The following is a 6,068-nucleotide window of genomic DNA, read 5'->3' as shown; positions in this document are numbered from 1 at the left end:
ATTCCTTTGAAAGCACCTGTGAGAGTCCTGAATGCTTTCTCACCTTAGGCTGAGGGGAAGCCCTATAAACTTGTTGCAGATGGTTCCCAACCTTCCAATCAAAAAATTTCTTCATGCTTTATCCACAAGAAAAAAGCATGACGAAAAAAAAAAAAAAAAAGAGGAAGACTGCTTTCTTTTTTTTTATTTGTTTGTTCCAACGTTTCAGTGGAATAAAAGATTTTGGGGGCAAATAATAATGATATAAATCATAATATTTGAAGAATTAGTACAGCAAAAAGCACAAAATGTCAACCAAGATTTGGGTGTTAGCAATAACTCACGTATAGTGAGTTAAAAATCTCCCAGCCTTGAGCATTCCCTATGCCATGCTTAAAAGCATATGAAAAAGAAATAGAAGAAGCATTTGTAAGAAAGTAATTGTTTCTAAAAATATATCCCCAGCTTTATTTTGAATATGTGAAAAAATGTTTTGTATAAATAATCTGTAGGAATTTAGCTAATTAATTTGTGTAATGCCAACACAAACCGGACATTCTACATAACTATATCAGCTTTCTTCTTTTTAGGAGAATTAACCAATTTCAAACGTTGAAGCCTTCAGCTCGAAGGCATATACGATGAGCCTCAATCCATTTCTCACAAGCAGATTCGCCATGTTCCACAATGCATTCATCCCTCAGTTTCTTCGTCTCTGGGCAAGCACAACAAATCTTCTTCTTTGGCTTTTTATCTGCAGGGACTGTAGAGGGAGCTGACTTTTCATCTTTTGGAAGTTGCGACAAAGATATTGCCATTGAAGTGCTCTCTATTGGTAGTCCACCCATGCTCAAAAAAAAAAAAAAACTGCAAGAGTCAGGAAACAAAAGTTTGATGATGGCTGTCCGATTAGCATTTTAATATAGGCTCATAAATCAACCAATATATACAAAAATCAAAGCATATTAATAGAACAAGCCTTCCAAAAGACAACTTTAAAAATTGTAAACTTCCACCACAAAAAGAAATTACATATTGTGCAACTCCCCTATCGTGTATAACTTTGAATGTACATCGATTATAAGAGATAAGTACACCAAAAAGCAAGTAAAGCAATACATGTGTTTAAGGCCGAGTATATCTATTCTTTTGCCAACAAAATTTCTACTGTTACTTTCAAGTCAAGGAGTCCACCTTATGACTTGTGGAATGGTGTTTCAAGTCTTCAGAGACTTCTAGTTCAGTCCCTTTCTTTTCCTGCGATGCAGTAAACAAAGCTAACTGTCTAAAGTACTGATCACCTTTAAAATTATAACTTTGTCAATCAAATAAGTTACCCTACCAATTATCATTTAAAATTAAATTTTCCACTATCACACTTTAAACTGATCAAACTTCTAACAACTCGTGATCAATTGAGAATAAGAAGTGCTGATGAAATCCGACTTCAAATGTCTAACCACTGTGGCACCACCCATAAGAAGAGAACATGTACGAGAGGAGAATACAAAGCCGTTACAAGAATTTTACCATCTTCTGAAAATTTTCTTTCTTTTTATTTTCCACAAAGGGGAAGCACTAGAGTCTAGAATACCCTCTGCAATATCTTACTGCATTTCGCTCATCCTTTAATTATAAAAAGGAAAACACATCGTACTATTTTTTATTAGATCAAGATGAAAATTACATACTATGTTATCTCCACATAATAGACCCAGCCCTAGTTATGATTTTACTTTTGCATTCCAGCAATCATAACTAGAGAAAATTTCTTAGTATCAACACACGCTCTTTCCTTGAGCTGAGGGTCTATCAGAAACATCCTCTCTACCCTCACAAGGTAGAAGTAAGGTCTGCGTAGTTATGATTATATTTTTGCATTCCAACAATTATAACTAGAGAAAATTTCTTAGTATCAACACGCGCTCTTTCCTCGAGCCGAGGGTCCGTTGGAAACAGCCTCTCTACCCTCACAAGTAGGGGTAAGATTTGTGTCCACTCTACCCTCCCCAAACTTCACTTGTGGGATTATACTGGTTTTTTTGTTGTTGTTGTTGTATCAACACGTGCTCTAGTAGTTCCAAGCAATTTCAATATAAAAGGCTCTCATATGACAAAATTCTTCTTTATATCCCCTCCTTATTTGACACCCTTCCCCAGCTAATATCTTTAGAATGAAAGGCAAAGACACTTCTTTATGTCTGTAAGTATCTTTTAATCTTTCTACACGTGAAGGGTGCCAAAGACTATATCATAGAAGTAGCCCCCCCCCCCCCCCCACACACACACACACACAAATTCGTTCTTGTAAACATAGCCAAAGGAGGCTTTTTCTCATAAGACCTAGATTTTTGGCAACTACATAAATAAAAGAGTATATCAACTTACGGTTGAGGGTGCGAGGTAACAAGGGATAGCCTTGTTTTTTTTTTCTTTTTGATGAGGGATGGCCTTGTGTTTAGCACCCTCTACATTGGACCACGAGTAAGGGGGTTCAAGACACTAAAGGATTAAAGTCGTTAAAGCTGCTGCTGGGTTCCCAAGCAGGGTGTGGTTTGGCGGTGGGTTTATCATATCAAATAACTAAAAAATAACACACAAAAAAACACTAGGTGATTTTTTTATATTTGTCTAAGCCTTGAGAGATAGTAACTCAATATCTACGCTGGTGGGAGGTGGCAAATAACCGATGGAATAGTCAAGGTGTAGGCCTAAATACCACAATCATTCTTTTAAAAAAAAATGAAAAAAAGGGAACACAAGCTAAATTATTCTATGTATGATATGAAAAACTAGCTAAGAATGCAAATGCAAATTCCAGATGTGTCACTTCTCTGTTCAATTAAGTAATTGTCATAAACCAAAGCAAACTGGTAAAAAGCCCATAAGTGCATACATGACAAATGATTAACATAAACAAAGATGTATTAATACGAAACAAGCACCTTTAATTATAGAAAATGATTTGAATTCATAAATTCTGAAAACTTCAATTGTCACAAAGTACCTCAAATGAGAATTCAGAACATAAGAAACAAAAAAGAATCAATAAGAAAATATTTTACTATTGGAATTTTATACGTCGTGAAAGCTCAAATAAACATCTAAATTTAAGTTCTTTCAACTCGGCAGAGTTGGGTAAAATACAGAAAATCCTAATATCAAAATCGGCGGGGGTTTACACGTGTGGCCTACGAAAATTTTATTCTTTGAAGAAAAAAAAACATGGAAAAGAAGAATAATTGAAAAATTTTAATCATCAAAATACAGCAAAAATTTCAGATTTCAAAGTACATACCTTTGATTCCTTTGTTCTTGTCAGCAAGACAGGGTTTTTGGGAGGTTTATGTGGACAAATTCCTGGTTACGTTTTACAACAGTGGCTGCTTTTATTAGCCTCGACTTTCTATGAAATGTCAAAGCAGCCCCTAAAGGTTCAAACTAGACGATTTGCCCCCTACTTCACACTTTTTATTTATTGATTTTTTTTTTTTTTTTTTTTTTTTGGTGTTGTGTAATTAATTAGATGGATTAGGAAAAATGTAACTTTTTGGAAATCAACGAAGAATTCGAGTTACCACTGATCATAATAGGTAGACATGTGTTTTTGGTTTAACTTAAGTGTTGCAGTAATTTTATTCTCTTGAACAGTAAAGTATTTATAACAAAATAATGAGGAATTTCTGATATTCAAATAGTGATAGTGATAAAAGCTTGTGCATAAAGCAAATGTTTTAATTATTTTTAAGATTTTGTGAATACTGTGAGTGGAATAAGAACTTTTCTTTAATAAACAGCCAAACCATTTTTTCCAAAAAAATTAAAAAAAATTATATATTATTCTATTTTACTTACTTTTGTATTCCAAAAACTTCTTGAGACAAGTTAAGCAAACACATTTGAGTATGCTCTTTCGCAGAAAATGTGGGGGAGAATTCAAAGCTCTAATCATAAGTTTAAACTTAATTAAGATCACAACAAGACATTATATCTTCTTTTTTTCAGCATAATATAATAACATAACATTATGCCTGAAAAATAAAGATAGTGTCAACTAGACATGCCAATATCTTACATATATCTGTCAAACATATTTTACCTTTAATCTATAAGTTGACAATAGAATTGCTACCATGGGTGGAGGTAGAAGTCTGAATATAGGTTCGGCCGAACTCAATAACTTAATACTTAAATAATATATTTGTATTAAATATGTACAAATATTAAATTTAAAATCTAGCTCTTATTATTTAAAATTGTCGTCTAAAATCCAAAATACATAAAAATTAAAATCGTGATTCCGCTCTATTGCTAAAGAAATTTAGAAGCAAGCATATATAGCATCAATTTAGTTGACAAACTACAATCATCTAGAATACCTAAAGGGTCCACACGTATTTTGCATATAGAAACCACATCAGATTGCAGTCTACTTCTTTCCTTTTCTTGGACAACTATTTCAATGTATTATGGATAGAACATAAAAATCAACCAATGCTTTATAACATTGAAAATGTAACTGTGAAATAAGTTTACCTTCTACTAATTAACTGACAGCTAAATACATATTTTCAGGTGTTGATCCTAGCAATTTACTGGCCCTTTCACTCCCATGACTAAATACATATGATATACCTCATTGCTATAAAACATCATTAAGATTCCACAAGTTAAAGGCCACAAAAGAATGAAGCATACACAATAGGAAAAAAACCAGATGACCCCATTGAGGAAAACTCTATAAAGCTTCAATCTTTAAGCATGTAACAAACGATCATTACTTTGGATCCAATACACAAATAGGTACTCAACAGGTAAAAAGGGGTGAAGAAAGGAATATGGGAAAGGCTTTAGTATATAGAGAGCGTTTCAGAATTCAAGTGAACAACTAATGTGGCAACTTTAGTACACCTAATTTGACACTTAAACAAACAAAAAAGAACGTTTGTCACTAACTTCTCTTATTCAGCTTTCTCTATTTATTTTCAGATTTCATTTCTTTCTTTTTTGTAATAAAGGTTGATTAGTATTCGCCCTGACATGGACACTAATGTGTCAAATACGAAACGGATGCGAAACATGAATTATTTTTCTAAATTGGGACATAATTTTATGGAAAAAAATCCCTATATTTTATACATCCCCTCGTTTGGTTAGACGCATTTCCTAATACGAAGTTCAACTCGTTTGGTTGAACGCGTTCTGATCCTTATATTGCATTTGCGCATACAAAGTTATTAAATAGGGAAATAATTTCTATACATCCCCTGTCCATTTCGGAGCCCAATTAAAGGATGTCCAATCTCAACAACAACGACAACAACAACCCAGTATAATCCCACTTAGTGGGGTCTGGGGAGGGTAGTGTGTATGCAGACCTTGCCCCTACCCTTGGGTAGAGATGTCCAATCTCAAGGATTGTGATATTGTTGTATAGGTCAAAACCGTAAAAATTGCACGGGGTGCCTTATTTGGTCGCCCCCATTAACCTATACCCATTTTTTTAAAAGCTTTTAACTTGTACCCACTTTTGAAACAACTTCAGCCTCCTTTCTCCCGGTGATCTCCATATCACTGGTTTTCACGAATTGAACCTTAGTGGTTTTCATTACTTGAGCATTTTATATAAACATTTGTTCATAATGAACGTACTTTGTTACTGAAAAGTACTGTTATTATTAAATACAGAAGTTGTTCTTTTTTTATTTTTCCTTTTGCTGCTGGTTTAGTGACTGAATGATGTGATGCCAACAAGCATTCATCTTTATATTTTGGAATACCAAATAAATGGATTGTCAGATACCAAACAAAATAGAGCAAATTCAAGCAGAACCATAGTGCATCTCCATCGTCGAGATGCTATGGTCAAGCAGAACCATAGTGCGTTCCTCGACGTTTCGATCCAGAATAAATCAATGAAGCCATCTCCATACTTAGAATATGGAATTTGAAAGGTCAATCTTCCTCCCCCAAAAATAGAAACTTCAGCTATACATACTCAAGGGTTTTAAAAATTTCAGCTCTAGAGCTGAACTTCGCTAGTTACAAATAAAAACTTCAGCTCTAGAACTGAAGTTCGACAGTTACAA

At 33.9% G+C, this 6,068-nt stretch overlaps 1 non-coding gene across 2 annotated transcripts; it reads right to left on the bottom strand.

Moving 5' to 3' along the window:
- Positions 1–220: 220 nt before the first annotated feature.
- Positions 221–3,341, bottom strand: LOC104213449 (uncharacterized). Of its 2 annotated transcripts, none has more exons than XR_011400951.1 (2): positions 3,278–3,341; positions 221–828 (listed from the first exon to the last, which is right to left on the bottom strand). It is a non-coding gene; the product is annotated as an uncharacterized protein (transcript). The 2 variants fall into 2 exon arrangements; XR_011400952.1 differs by having other exon boundaries at positions 421–846.
- Between the last annotated feature and the right edge of the window lie 2,727 nt (positions 3,342–6,068).

The sequence above is a fragment of the Nicotiana sylvestris genome, chromosome 7 (assembly GCF_000393655.2).
Source record: "Nicotiana sylvestris chromosome 7, ASM39365v2, whole genome shotgun sequence".
Lineage (NCBI taxonomy): Eukaryota > Viridiplantae > Streptophyta > Magnoliopsida > Solanales > Solanaceae > Nicotiana > Nicotiana sylvestris.
The sequence above is the reverse complement of the archived record's forward strand: the minus strand, read 5'-3'. Positions and strand labels throughout refer to the sequence as shown.